Here is a 15,783-nt window from a genome sequence, read left to right on the forward strand (position 1 = left end):
TTTTGAGCACTGAAAGCCAACGACAAGAAAGTGGGACGTAAGGCAGGCATACCAGGCCCGCGGTGCTTGACGAAGCCCATAAAGAGCCTTGTCAAGCTTACATAGGTGTGAAGGGTACTGGGAGTGTTCAAACCCCTTGGGCTGTTGGACATAAATCTCCTCTTCAATGAAACCATTTAAAAAGGAATTATCAGAATCCAGTTGACGAATGCACCACTGTTGAGAAACGGCAAGAGCAAGTAACATGCGAATAGTCACCTGTTTTGCTACCGGGCTGAAAGTGTCACAAAAATCTACTCCTGTAACTTGGGAAGAACCTTGGGCCACTAAACGGGCCTTGTATCTCTCTACTGACCCGTCTGGCTTGTGTTTTATTTTGAAGACCTATTTTCTACCAATAATGTTCATATTGGGTTTTCTAGGCACTAATCTCCACGTATTATTTCTCACTAGAGTCGTATACTCCTTTTTCATTGCATCACGTCAATGAGAGTGTTTAGAGGCTTCAGAAAAGGTAGTGGGCTCTATAGAACCAGAATTTAATTGTGCGACTAAGGCAGTTGGTAATGGATACCTGATTGCAATGCCGGTTTGCCTTGGAAGTGAGCCATCCATTGACCTCGTAACCATGCGGTGGTTGCAGCTAGGTTGTTGAGCTGGTTCAGTCGCATCCAATAATTCTTGAACAAGTCATTTACGCTGAAGTGGTGTAGACGACTCAACATGGGAGCTAGGAGGAAAGACGCTAGTTTCGCCCATGGGCCTAATAACGGGTCTGTCATCATGCGCACCCAGATTGTTGGTGTTGGACGATTCATTAGGAGAGTGCAACGTGCACAGATCTGATGCAACTTCAATGGTACGGTGTTGCAGATCTAGGATAGCGGTAGTGATGGGCCGAGAAGTGTGCGCAGGGACCTGAATAAAAACGCCATTATGTTCCTCCAAGGAGACATTATCTGGCTTGGCATGATTAGGAATGCTTGGAAAAGTTGTCTCATTGAATACAACGTGCCTGCAAATGTATTCTCGACCTATGGGAGAGTGGTAGCACCTGTAGCCTTTGTGCCTGTCACTGTAACCCAAGAAGATGCATTCCTGGATCGGTAGTTGAACTTATTTGTGTTGTATGATCAAAGAAACAAATAGCATGCACATCCGAAAATCTTCAACATTTTGTAATCTGGAGTCTTTCCGAAGAATTTCTCATATGGGGACTTACCACCAACCACTGGACTTGGGAGTCTGTTAATCAGAAAAGTAGCTGTGACAGTAGCATCGCCCCAAAAACTAAAAGGAAGAGACGACGTGGCTAGTAGAGACAGTGTTGATTCTATAATATGTCGATGCTTCCTTTCAACGGTGCCATTTTGTTCATGGGTGTGAGGACAAGCAAGTCTGTGATTAATTCCATAATCATCAAGTAGTTTAGAAAGTCTTTTGTATTCTCCTCCCCAATCGGACTGGAAATTCTTGATTTTGACATCATGATCTCAACATGTCTCTTGAAATTGACAAAAATATCATAAACTTCTGATTTATTATGCATGGGAAAAATCCGGGAGAATCTACTAAAATCATCAACAAACATTACATAATATTTGAAACCCTGTTGAGACTCAACTAGAGCTGGACCCCAAACATCTGAGAAAACCAACTCTAGAGGTCTTTTGGATTCAGAACTAGAAGATGCTAATGACAACCTGCAACTTTTTCCTAATTGACAAGACTCACATACTGCTTGTAATCTAAGCTGACCAATGTAAGGTAAACCATACTTAGACAAAACTTGCCTCACAACCCAAAGAGCTGGATGTCCAAGCCGTCGATGCCAATCATCAACTAAGACTTTTTCACCAACCAACGCTGAAGGAGACTTATTTGATGAAGAATCTAGGAAGCAATATAAACCGTCTCTACTAGGCCCTCATAGAATTGTTCTCCCCTTGTAGTCCTTCAAGAGAAAATAACCCCGGTGAAATTCAAAGAACAAGTCATTGTCTCTAGTGAACTTGCCGACAGACAACAAATTTTTGGTAATGGTGGGAACATGAAGCATACCAGTTAAATGAAAGTGAGCATTAGAGGTAGACAATGTAGATGTGTCGATATTAGCTATTTGCAAACCTGACCCATTACCAACTCGGACTTGATCATTGCTTCTGTATTCTGACCGGTTCTGAATATTGTCGGCATCCGGGGTCATGTGGTGAGTTGCGTCGGTGTCCGGGTACCATGTTGGGTCATAGGTGGACGACGTCCCACTCTGAAATGCAGCAGGATCATATTCATCATTGTTGTAGGAGATATCGAACCTGCACCTGCACTAAACAACCACGTGTCCAGGTTTGTTGCACAATTGGTAGACTACGTTGGATGTCCCTTTTCCATGGCCGCCATTGTAAAAAAACTTACCTGAACCTCGTCCTCTTCCACGACCTCGAGTGTTTCCAGAATTGGGACTGTTCGCAGAGTTGCGGTTCTGCTGAGAACCTTGGTTTTTGCCTTTGAAATTTGCAACATTGGCTGCGGGTGAAGTGTGATCGTTGACAGTGCTGCTACGTTGTTCGAGTAACGCCTCATGGTTCAAGAGGATGCCAAGCACATCATGGACGTCTAGTTGCTCCATATCAGATCTATTGGTGACAACAGTGACTACGGACTCGTATTCTAAGCCCAAGCCGCATAAAATATACATGGCAAGATCTTTTGGCAAAATCGGTTCCGCTACAGCAGCCAAGTTATCTACAATAGATTTAGCATGATGTACATATTCACTAACAGTGAGCGTACCTTTCCTCAATGATTGTAACTGGCGCCAAAGTTGAAGGATTCTGGAGCGAAAGAGAGTCAAGTAAGATTTCGAAAGAGCATTCCGAACCTCTTGAGAAGACCGCAGTCCAACAACCTGTGCCATGATGCTTTCGGTCAAGGATGAGATCGGCCAACTGAGTACTAACTGATCAAGCTGGAACTATCTCTCAAAGGTAGGATTTGGAATACTCCTTGACGAATCACTGGGATCAACGATCTCCTTGGGCGGGGCTGGAATGGAGCCATCAACAATACCCATTAGCTTATGGGTGTAAAGAATAGGAAGAAACTGGTTCTTCACGGCAGCCCAGTGGAGTTATCAACAGTCGAGCTCACTTGGTTTGATATAAGAGAAAAATCTCCTGAAGAGGCCATGAGGACGTTGGCTCTGATGCCAAGATAAAGAGATTCCAGAGAGGGAACAGAATACAGAAACTAACAGAATGGGAAGAACACATTCATAATGGTTCGGCCCTGGTATCTATTTATATACATTGAATAGGAGTTGGGATTACAATCAACTTCTATGTGATAAATACAAAGTACAACAAGGAAACTAACCATAGATTCCTGAACTCCAACACGTCAACTCTTCACCATTATCTTAACACTGAACAAGCAAGAATGGAGGATTCTATGGACAAAGAAATGCAGATTGTAGAGTAGAAAACCTTGTATTTTGTATACTTTACATATTTCTGTTTGTACTCTTTCCGCCAAAACCCCTTTACTTGGTTTCATGGCGTATATAGTGTGCCTGGACTGAAGCCGAACTCCTCTCCTTCTTCCTCCTCTTCTCCTGAGAATCCCAACCATCTCTCCACTTGTATATTTCTCTCTCTCTCTCTCATCTCTGTTTCTCAACCAAAAATGTTGAACCCAGACGCCAGGCCCTACAATCTGAAAGCCCATCTCTTCCTCTGTTCTATCCACCAGCTCCACCACCACCAAAGATGGCAACGGTGGTTCCAACTCTTCCACCACAGCTACCACTGTTTGGTGCCTTTGGGCCTCTATTTTATCATCCATTTTACCCAGTTCCAGGCCATCAGTACCGACGACCATGCAGCGTTTACTACTGTCCTCCACCTCCACTGTTGCCACGACCGGCACTGCATTTTCCTACTTACGCAAGCTGTGCACCATTGCTGCAGAGAACCAGATTAAGAGCATGGAGGTGAAAAGAGGCGGTATTTCAAGAAGGTTTTTTCCAGCGAGATTTAAGGGGTCATATAGACGGCCCTTCTGGTGGGGTTTTCGAGAGAAGAGTAACTGTAGCTGGATTTGAAGACCAAAGGCTGATAAGGCAGAGGAAAGCGGCCGTTCCTGTTCAAAGCTAGACTTTTTGCTTGAGACGTCAGTGAGAACTGAGGACAGTTCAAAGCTAGACTTTTTGCTTGAGAACTGTTCTGGAATGGTACTTGCCTTTTTGCCAAATTCTTAAGCTCTGTAGATTAAGGTTTTCTTTTCTCGATAATTAGTGCCAGAGTTTTTTAAGTTGCTTCAGCCTTCAGTACTGTCCTCAGTTCTCACTGACGTCTCTCTCCATTCCTCTACATGTTTCTGCATTCATGCACAACCTGCTCTCCGGCTCTCTCTCTCTCTCTCTCTCTCGCTCGCTCGCTCGCTCGCTCGCTCTCCTGTTTCATTCGGACTCTCTCTCCTCTCCTTACCATCATCGAAAAAGATATATTATGGCATTTGTATTTACATTGTATCTCTTAATATGCACGCCTGCATGGCGACATACATGAATCAGGGATGCATTTTTTCTCTTGTAAAATATTTACGTTAGCAAAGTCCCAGTTTTGGAATTTAAATGATCGTTGCTTGCAACAGATCATGACCTCGAATCATGTTTGTATTTCTTCATTAAACTACACACTCTTTCTCTCTCTGTTGCTGGCCTGTCTCAGCCACCAGGGTAATACCCAAGGCACATGCAGTATGGGATTACTTGAAACCTTGAACCGGACCAGATTTCTAGTGTTGCCCTGGACCTTGGAGACAGATGGGCAAAACTGGAAAGTTACACCTGACCCCTAAACTCGATTATGACACTTCACTAAATGTCAAATCGAGCTGTCTTTGATATGCAAATCAGTGAGATCCTTAGCTGGGATCAAAACTTAGGTATCTTGGGATAGTCTGAGAATTCATCTGAGTGGGTGATCATACTGACAGGATCAGCCCCTTTGTCGGACAAAGGAAATGATCGGGAATGCACTCTCTCTGATGGAAACCAAACTGCCAGCAGTTGATTTCAATCGTTGGAATTTTGTTTTTGCAAAATTAATATATGTAATTGAGATATTTCTCAATTATTTTCTTGTTTGCCATACTACTTAATCGGTAATTGAGAATTCAATCCTAACATTTTCTTTACACATTAAGCACTTTCTTCATTTTTTTTATTTGGGTTTTCATTAGTTCTATATCACATTCTTTCTTTCATGCATCCGGTTTTAGTTAATCTGGGTTTGTTTCAATTTCCTTCTGTTTCCAACGGGTTCAGGGAAAGGAATCTCTTATTGCACGTTTTCGGGCATCCAACTTCGCTTGTGATACAGTCCATGGCTGCAGACGACATTCTCCAGATTGAAGGTTGTAACCGACTCCCCAAGCAGCAAAGTGAGAAAACACGAGACAACGACGATGACAACTCCACTTCTTCTTGTTTCCGGTGGCCATCTCTTCTTTCATCGGACTCCTTTGTCCATATAATCCTCCATTCAAGGGTAGGTGAATCTGAATGATTACCGTTGACAGGAGTCCGGCTTCTATCAGTCGCCAGTGATAGCAGTCCAGCTTCTATCAGGGCAGAGTCCAAAATACCTGAGGGGGTTGCCGGTGATGGTTGTTAATCACTGTCGGTTGGTTATGATGCGCAATCCGATCACTCCTAGCTGGCACTTGTGTGGCTCCCGAAAGGTACCTGAGTTGGAGAAGAAGAAGAATCCCCGGGGGCTTGCCCAGCAGGAACACTTCGATGCTTAAGTTAGTATTTTGTAGGAGAAGCAAGGAGAAGATGAAGGCTAAGAGTGCAGATAGCGCGAGAGTAGAAGATCGTACCTCTCTTCCTTGATAATAAGCTTCTTATAACAGAAATGCATTGCATCCGGCCCACTGGCCTCTGACAGGGCAGGTATAACTGCCACTGTCAGCCTACTGCAGCCGTTACTGGCAGGGGCTGAGGTGGCACGCGCGGGGCTGTCATCGCAGGGTACGTGCCTATCAGGTGTGAGGCACCCCCTAAAGGTGGTAGGCACGACGCTGTCTAACGAGGGATATGGCTGCTACCCCCAGATTTTTCGGGTACGGTGGTCGGACAGGAAATCCTCCTGCAATATGCCGGGCTACCCTGTGTCGGGCTATCTTGTAAGCGACAAGCTGCCTGTGGCAGTCTAACCCAAGCTGTATAGCCCGAGCTGCCTAGCCCGAGGTGTCTTCACCTCGGGTATCTAAAAGCGAATCGGTGTGTTCTTGTCTGGGAGTGGTATGAACTCCACTAGGAGGAGCTCGGATATTAGGAGAGGTCAGGGGGCTTCGAGCTCGGAGGCAGCTCGGGGGGCCTTAGCCCTGGGGAGGAGGTGTAGGCCAGGCAGCTCGTTTGCGAGCTAAAGTTGCCTCGGGGCATTCCTTCAAAGGTAGATCGAGGAACCTGGAGCTCGCATTGTGGTGAGCTTCTCCTGTTGCGGGCTACAATGTAGCGAGCTGCTTTATGGGCCCGTCACTAGGCTATAATGCTAAGTTGTTGCCCGCGCTGAGTCAGTGTCCACGTGTCATCGTTTCATAGGTCGGGTCAAACCATCCTCCATCAATTGCCCCCCACTCCTTGTGCTGAGAGCACTGCCTTAGCGCGAGGGGTTCATGAAGCGTGATGGACTGATTTGACCGAAGTTCAAATTCGATTGACTACTCACATTAAATGCATCCGCGAGGATCAAGAGATTTTTTGACTTTTTTGACTTTTCGGATTCCCCAAAACGTGTAGAAGTGGCTTTTAATTTTGAGCGTTGTGTAGCCGCCATTGCCTTAATCATGGAAGACGTGTCGCCAATCACCTTTGGTTTTCAAAAGGTGTGCGGTCAGTGCGCCTGCGAGCCGTTGGATCTACTTAGACCTGGGTCATCGCTTCGGAGAACCGCCAATCACCTTCAGTTTTCAGAAGGCGTGTGGTCAGCGTGCCTGCGAGCCGTTGGATCTACTTAGATCTGGGTCGTCGCTTCGGAGACGTGGGGGCTATAAATAGGAGGGCCCTCTAGGCCTTGTTTCCCTTCACGCCATCTTGCTGCCTTCGGATTCTGAGGTCGCGCACTTGTCAAGTCTACCCGAGTTCCTTAACTTACTTCATCCCGTCCCCTTTCGCTGAGTCTTACTTATTGTTAGTCATGTCGGGATACCCGTACCATGTCCGTGACCATGGCGGTGACCAAGGTTCCGGGGGCCAGGGAGGTCTCCGGCGAAGGAGCTTCCACTTCGTGTGGAAGGGAGCCCGATACTTTTGGCCCTTCCTCCATGACAGAGGGGAGACTTAGGTCTCTGATTAGCTACTTCCACCTTCCTAGGGACCTTCTCTACTGCATCCCCATTGGTAACTTTCCGTGGGAGCATGGCCCCAACGACAGTCATTTACCAAGAACAGCTCGAGGCTGGCCTGCGTCTCCCTCTGCACCCCCTGATAGTGGACGTGCTAAACCACTTCAATGTCACTATTGACCAACTCCATCCCAATGCCATCCAGAACTTGGTTGGGACGATATCCTTGTGTTGGGAATACTATCTTCCCTTGAGTCTGGACATCTTTTCCGCCATCCTCTGTATAAAGAATGCCACTCCCGGGGCTCCGCCGGAGAGGCACCTCTACTACTTCTCTCCCCGTCGTGGCTACAAGCTCTTACATGAGCTTCCGAAGAAAATCCCCGCCTGGAAGCGGGATTATTTTTTGGTCCGTAACCCCGAAGGGTGGCCCTTCCCTACTTCTTGGAGGGGCGCCATCCAGGACTCCGGAGTCAAGTTGGACCCTAAAACTCAGAAAATGATGTTGTCCTGGGCATCAGTAGGCTTCCTATGTTCGGACTACTTGGCCGAGGAGAAGCTCGTGCAGGCTGGCCTGAGACTGGGTAGGTTGTCCTTTTAGGTCGCGTGGTTTTTATTACGACATTGTGTTCGTATGTATATATATGTCTTGTTCTTACCAAACTAATATTGTGATTTCTTCTTGGCAGCCATCATGTCTGGTATCGACTCACGCTGCCTTCTCTCAAGCAACCAGAGGCACCAGGTGAAGAGGTCGCGCCCCGACCGGACTCCCACCTCGGGGGGTACTGAGTTCGGATCTACCGAGCCGACTTTATCCTCCCCTCCGCCCAAGATCCCGCCACCTCCACCCAAAGGAACTAGTGGGGCTGGTCTCGGAGAGGGCGAGCTCCCACAGAAGGGGGCGACTCCCCGTAATCCTCTCCAGCCATTTCCTTACCCTCCGTTCCCAGAGGAGAACTGGGAAGGGGTGAACGACTACACCGTGGCTCGCCGAAGGAGCCGGAAGGCGATTAATAGCGACGAGGTCGCTCACTAGGGGAATATGGAGCCCGGGGACCTCACCGCGTTCGCCTCCTCCCACTGCATGGTGGTAAGTGATTCTTTCATTTCTTCTTCTCTCATTTTGCTTCCTTTTGTTGTCCTTTGATCTTCTTTTCTGTTGGCAAGTGAATACCGCCATCCATGCTATGGCTCTCCAGACGTGCATCCACCACGTCGACGCCCTCAACCAGTGGGCTACTAATAAGAAGATCCAGGGCGAGCTCGACCGGATTCGGGGCGAGCTCCATCACACTCGCAAGGGGAGTGAATCTCAGGGGCTGCTCGTCTACGACCAGGAGGCCCAAATTGCCCGGCTTTCTGAAGAGAGCACGAGTTACCGGGAGGAGTCGTCGAGGGTGGCGGCAGAGAGGGAGCTTCTTCAGTAGCAGGTATGGGACTTGGAGTCCACTCTTCTAGATCGGACCCAAAATTTTGACCAGATGGTGGAGGCCGAACGAGAGAAATCGGTCTGGGACTTCAAAGACTCCCAGGAATACCACAACCTCCAGGTGGAATATTGCTCGAGTTCGTACCGCTCTAGGTTTAAGCTCTGTCGATGGTTGGTTCGGAAGAAGTTCTTCAGGCTTAACCTCGACGGCATTACTATGAAGGGCCTGTCTCCCGAGACTACGGATCAAATGGAGTAAGAGGAGCCTGACTCCCTAGAGGACGAGGATGAGGAGTAGGATCCATGAGGCGGTGTTTTTTCCTGGACTTCTCGTGGCTTCTGGGTGCCATAAACCCGGTCTTTCAAAGATCTTTGGTTGGGCGGTTGTGCCCTGTGGTTGTTAAACTTTCCCGAGCTGCCTAGCTCGGTTATTGCCTTGTCACTTTTCTCTTTCCTTTTCTTCCTTTTTTTTTGTTTTGAAATGGTAATGAAAGTTATTCTTTTTCTTTTAAGTATGGTGTGCACTCTTTATCTTTTCTACGGTGATCTCAACACCCGAGCTATTAGAGCTACATACCCGAAGTAGGACTTCTCGGCTGTCGTGGTCCCGAACTGTATTCCGATACTTAGTAGGGGTAGCCTTATGTACACCAAGGTGAGTGACATAGTAGGGTACATGCCCGACCTGTCTGCATCCGGGTTAAGTTGACATCAATTGTCCTTAACGGGTTCAACTTGTTGTACGCTAGGGCGGGCTACTCGTCATAAGGTTCGTGCCCGAACTGCCTACACCTTGGGCTTTGCAAGTACTTAGCTTATGCCGATGAAGCAACTAGGTCTTGTATGCTGCCGAGGTCTTCATTAGCTCGACGTTTTAGCCCTTAGGCTGGAGGAGCGGCTTATAATCCGTTCTCCTGGAGTTTGCCCATGCCATAGAGGCGACTGGGTCTTATTGCGCCGAGGTCATGTTAGCTCGGCATTTTGGCCCTTAGGTTCGGGGAGTGGCTCGTGGCCTACTCAGTTGTTACAGATAGTATTGTCTTAAGTTGACAATATTCCATGCCCGAGGTACTTGTTTCCCTTTGAGGGTCTCGAGCTCGTACCTTCCTTCCCCGAGCACTCGTTTCACTCGGTAAGGTCCTTCCTAGTTGAACCCGAGCTTGCCAGCGTCGGGCTCAGGTACCATAACTTTATGAAGGACCAGGTTGCCAACGCGGAGGTTCCGCTTCTTGACCCTGACGTTATAGTACCGAGCTACTCTCTGCTGGTAGGCTGCGGTCCTGATGTACGCGAGGTCCCTTACTTTGTCGAGTAGATCGAGGTTGGTACGCAGCTCATCTTCGTTCGTCTGATCACTGTATGCTTCTAGTCGAAGTGTAGGTACTTTGATCTCTGCGGGGATAACTGCTTCGATGCCGTAGGTGAGAATGAAGGGGGTTTCTCCCGTGGCAGTCTTCTCTGTGGTCCGGTAGGCCCATAGAACACGGGGTAGCTCATCTACCCACAACCCTTTAGCTCAGTCTAACCGTGCCTTCAGTCCGCGGAGGATGGCTCTGTTTGTGACTTCTGCCTGACCGTTTGCTTGAGGGTGTGCGACTGAAGTAAAGTTCTATTGAATCCCCATATCTTAGCACCAGTCTTGGAATTTGATGTCCTCGAACTGCTTGCCGTTGTCAGAAATCAGTACCCGAGGTAACCCGAACCGGCACACGATGTTCTTCCAAAAGAAGTTTTGGACGTTCCGGGCTGTGATCGTTACAAGGGGTTCAGCTTCTACCCACTTGGTGAAGTAATCCACTACTACTACTAAGAACTTCCTCTCACCTGTTGCTGGCGGGAATGGCCCGAGCAAATCGATGCCCCATTGTGCAAAAGGCCACGGGCTGGTGAGATACTTGAGGTTGGCAGCGGGTTGGTGGTGAATATTGGCGTGCTTCTGGCATTTGTCACATTTTCTAACGAGCTCAATAGCATCTGCCTTCATTGTTGGCCAATAATACCCCTGTCGAAGTGCCTTTTGGGCGAGGGCCCTGCCCCCCAAGTGTCCGCCGCACAGACCCTCATGAGTGTCGCAGAGTATGAGCTCGGCTTCGGTAGGTCGCAAGCAACGCAGGTAGGGGAGCGTGTAGGATCTTCGGTATAGGCGTTCGTCTATCATGACGTATTTGGCTGCCTGGCGCTGCACCCTTTTGGCTGCGTTGCGATCTGCAGGGAGGGTCCCGTGTAGCAAGAAGCTCGCGAGTGGGTCAATCCAGCTCGGCTCTGCTTGAACGATGAGAGCGACCTCCTCTGCCCCCCCGAGAATGCTAGGCCGAGGCAGGTCCTCTATGTACATGGTTCTCATGGTGATGTCACTGGTGCTGGCTAACATGGACAGGGCGTCGGCCTAAGCGTTCTCTGACCTAGGGATTTTTTTGATGAAGTGTGACTGGAAGTTGAGCAGGGCCTCTTTGACTTTGGCTAAGTAGGCGACCATGGTTGGCTCGCGAGCTTCGTACTCGCCAGTGACCTGGTTTACCACGAGCTGGGAGTCACTACAGATAACGATGTGCTTGGCTTTTACTTCTCTGGCTAAGGCTAGTCCAACTATTAATGCCTCATACTCCGCTTCATTGTTACATGTCGCGAACTCGAAGCGTAGCGCATACTCCAGTTTCGTGCCACTTGGTCCGTGTAGGACTATTCTGGCTCTGTTGCCCTACTGGTTCGAGGAGCCATCTACGTGAACGATCCAGGGCTCCTCATCCCAGCTCGCGCTTGGCCGAACTAGGAGAGATGCCACACTGGCTGCTACCTCACGGGGCTCGGACTCAACCGGCCTGGGAGCTTCTGGCTCACCCGAACTGGGGAACTCGTGCTCAACCGGCCTGGGAATTTCGGAACTGAATGTGCATTCGGCGATGAAATCTGCTAAGGCTTGGGCCTTAATGGCAGTCTGCGGCTTGTACTGGAGGTCGTATTCGCTGAGCTCAACGGCCCACTTCCTCAACCGACCAGAGACCTCGGGCTTAAGTAAGACTTACCTCAGAGGTTTGTCGGTGAGGACGATAACAGTGTAAGCCTGGAAGTACGGGCGGAGCTTCCGAGCTGCAATTACTAGGGCATATGCTAGCTTTTCTATCTCCGGATATCTCGTCTCTGCTCCCTGCAATACTTTGCTAACATAATAGATGGGTCGTTGGACCCGATCTACTTCCTTTATTAGTACCGAACTGACCACTTCGTCGCTCGCCGAGAGGTACAGTTCCAAAACATCGCCCTCCTTAGGCCGGGTTAAGATCGACACGCTAGGGAGGTATTTTTTGAGCTCATCAAACACGAGCTGGCAGTCTTGGGTCCACTCGAACCCTTTGCTCTTAATTGCCTTAAAGAATGGCAGACAGCAGTCCACCGATTTGGACATGAAGCGGCTCAGGGCGGCTATGCGACCATTCAACCTCTGAACCTCCTTCAACTTTCAGGGTGGTCTCATATCTAAGATGACCTTAATCTTATCCGGGTTGGCCTCAATGCCGTGCCGGTTAACGATGTATCCTAGGAATTTACCCGAGGTCACACCAAATACACACTTGTTTGGGTTCAATCTCATATTAAACTTACGCAAAATTTCAAAAACAAAATGCAAGTCTTGTATTAATTCCTGCGAAAATTGAGTTTTGACAACCATGTCGTCTACATAGCATTCTACTTTTCTGCCAATCAATGGCACAAACAACTTATTTACAAGCCTTTGAAAGGTTGCCCCTACGTTTTTTAACCCGAAGGGCATAACCTTGTAACAGTATAGACCGAACTCCGTGATGAAGGCAGTCTTTTCTTCATCCGCCAGGTCCATCTTAATTTGGTTATAGCCCGAATAGGCGTCTAAGAAACTCAGCAACTCGTGCCCTGAGGTCGCATCCACCAAACGATCAATTCTGGGGAGTGAGAAGCAATCATTCGGCCAGGCTCGGTTTAGGTCGGTGTAGTCGACGCACATGTACCACTTGCCGTTAGCCTTCTTTACCAGAATGGGGTTGGCTACCCAGCTCGGGTAGTGGACTTCTCTTATGAAGTCAACTGCGAGGAGCTTCTCGACCTCCTCGTCGATCGCTTTCCACTGCTCTGGGGCTAGGTTGTGTTTCTTCTATCTAACGGGCCTAACTACAGGATCAGTATTCAGCTTGTGAGTTATAAGGTCGGGGTCTATACCGAGCATATCTGCCGTGGACCATGCAAAAACATCTAAATTTTGAAGTAAGAAACTTACCAGTTTGGATCGTAGAGGTTCCTGAACGGAAGCACCGATCTGAAGCGTCCTAGTAGGGTCTGTTGTTGAGGTCGGGACAGCGACTGTTTCTTTCGTGGGTGCAGCTCGTTCTTCGCCTTGCTCCGTAGGTTGCTCCAATTCGAGGTCGTCGGCCACCTTGGTCTTTCCCTTTAGGGCGGCAACTCGAGCTGGTCGCCCCGCGCTACCCCCACACCGAAGTCATTAGGGAACTTCATTGCCAAATGATAAGTGGATACCACCGCCCGTAGGACGTGGGTGATTGGCCGACCTATTATGGCATTGTATGGGGAGGGGGTCACGACCACCAGGAAGTCGTGGTTGAGTCTGACTACGCAGGGCCATGTGCCGACTTCCACATGTACTGTTACTTTCCCAAGGGGCCGGACTTCTTCTCCGATGAAGCCCACCAAATGAGTGTTCGCAGGCTTTAAGTCACTTTTCTACAACTGAAGCTGGTCGAACGCGGCTTTGAAGATGATATCTATCGAGCTGCCCGAGTCAATGAGTACGCGCCTGATCTCGAAGTCATTGATCCTCAGTTTTTTCACAAGCGCGTCATCGTGGGGGTAGTGGACCCCTCGCGCATCATCCTCCGTGAAGAAAATTGGCTCTTCTGTCCTCGGCCGCTTTGGAGGATTCTGTTCTTCCCGGGCAGCTTCACGAACTGACGTCCGAACTGCTGCTGAAGTACAACCCGCGACAATCAAGCCTCCCACTATAACGTGGATGGTGGCCCGAACTAGCCTCTCTTCCAAGGGCTGCTTCTGCGACTGTTCGGCCGGCTTGCTGCTGGACTCGGGGGCATCCTTACCATGCTCCCCTCGCCGACCTGTTTTATTACTATCATTATTATTATTATGTACAAAGTTCCTTAGATATCCGCGAGGTTCTTACAATTTTCGGTACTGTGATCGTGATCTCTATGAAAACTACAGTACAAGTTTTTATTTCTCTCATTGGGATTCCCCCTCAAACGGGGTGGCCACTTCACATACGGGGCATCCTTGATCGCCATCAGGATTTCGGCCCGCTTCATGTTTAGTGGGGTGTAATCAGTTTGGTCCGCTATTGGAGCTCAGTACGACTGACCCGGCTTTGCCCCCCGAGCTGCGTCTTTTTTCTTCCAGTTGTCCCCTTGACTGGAAGGCTCCCCTTCCCTTTTTCTCTTCTCGGGCGCGCCTTCGCCCTTCTGGTTGATCTCTTCCTCAGTGGCTATAAACCTGTCCACGAGTTTAAGGAATTCAGTTATGGTCATTGGTTGGTTGACGACCATGTGCCATTTGAACTCTTTATGCATCACGCCTTTCTTGGCTGCTGCGAGGCGCACGGCGGGGTCCAGGCGTGGTATCTGGATGCACGCATCGTTGAACCGCTTGATATAGCCTCAGATGGACTCTCCCTCTCTCTACACTATGTTGAGGAGGCTTTCTTCAGTTCGCGGGCACCGCTTGCTGGTGACGAAGTGGGACGTGAAGGCTTGCACGAACTATGCCCAACTTCTTATTGATCCGGGTGCCAGGTTCCAGTACCAGGTGCGTGCTGCTCCTCTGAAAGTGGTGGAGAAGGCCACACACATGCATGACTCACTAGCTCTCGCCATGTGCATCTGCGACTGGAAGGCATCTACGTGGTCATTTGGGTCAAACGACCCATCATACTTGTCAAGAGGGAGGAGCTTGAAGTCTTTAGGCATTGGGACTGCCAGGAGTTCGGAAGACTGGGGGGATGGAACTGAAAGGAGGGGAGCCTTAGCTTCGCCCGAGCTTACCTCTTCTCTGCCTCCGAGCTCGGGTAAATTGTGGGTGGCAGATCGGCGAGCTCGGCGGCGAAGTCCCTACTTCTTGGTGGGCTCGGCGTTCGTGCTGCTCACCTCTGTGCTGTCAGGGATGGTTTGTGCAGGAAGTAGCTCGGGCCGCTGGTGATGGCTGCAGACAGAGGGATCCTGCTTGGAGTCTGCAGCCAAGATCTCAAACCGGTTCTCCAGGAGCGGGGTTTCAAACTTCGACTACCGAGGTAATGTAGAGCTGACGAGCTAGGGTCCTCTCGATCTGACCGCCCGCAGCGAGACTGGGGTGGCCTAGCCCTTAGGAGGGTTTTGGGAGGCTTCTTCTTGGCGAGAAGGGTGTTCGTCCTGGCGGCAAGACCCAGCTCGTTGTGAGGCTAGGTGCCGAGGCGGGAGATGCGGCTGCTGAAGCTGAGGTTGAGGTAGCTGGGGGAACTGCTGTTGGTAGTGGTACTTGGAGACGTGGTGTAGCACTTGCTGCTGATAGAGCTGGTGTTGCTGGAGCTACTGCACTTAGGCTTGCATGGCCCGCATGCACTGCATCAGGTCATCAAGCTGGCTCTGGCTGGTCGCCAGAGGAACGACAGTCGGTTCAGCAAAGGTCGTTTCTACAGAGGAAGGAAGGGGAACACCCACAGGCGTCGTTGCTCACGGCACATTCAGTCTAGGGACTCCGTCCACCGAGAGGGGAATGGTGAACTGCCCTATGCAAACCGTGGGAACCTGGGGTTGTTCCCTGGAGTTATCCATCTGCATGCTTTGTCCAACGTTGCTTGAGGAAGCCATGAGTGTTGAGTTTTCAGAGAAGAAGGGACTGTGAAGTTTTAGAGGAAGGCTTTTAGAAGCGTTTCCCACAGACGGCGCCAAATGATGGTGCGCAATCCGGTCACTCCTAGCTGGCACTTGCGTGGCTCCTGAAAGGTACCTGAGATGGAGAAGAAGAAG

At 49.4% G+C, this 15,783-nt stretch overlaps 1 pseudogene; it reads left to right on the plus strand.

Moving 5' to 3' along the window:
* Positions 1-3,684: 3,684 nt before the first annotated feature.
* LOC148801716 (uncharacterized) lies at positions 3,685-4,258 on the plus strand (annotated as a pseudogene).
* Positions 4,259-15,783: the final 11,525 nt, after the last annotated feature.

This window comes from Nelumbo nucifera, chromosome 3 (genome assembly GCF_055504915.1).
Source record: "Nelumbo nucifera cultivar China Antique chromosome 3, China Antique-T2T, whole genome shotgun sequence".
Classification (NCBI taxonomy): domain Eukaryota; kingdom Viridiplantae; phylum Streptophyta; class Magnoliopsida; order Proteales; family Nelumbonaceae; genus Nelumbo; species Nelumbo nucifera.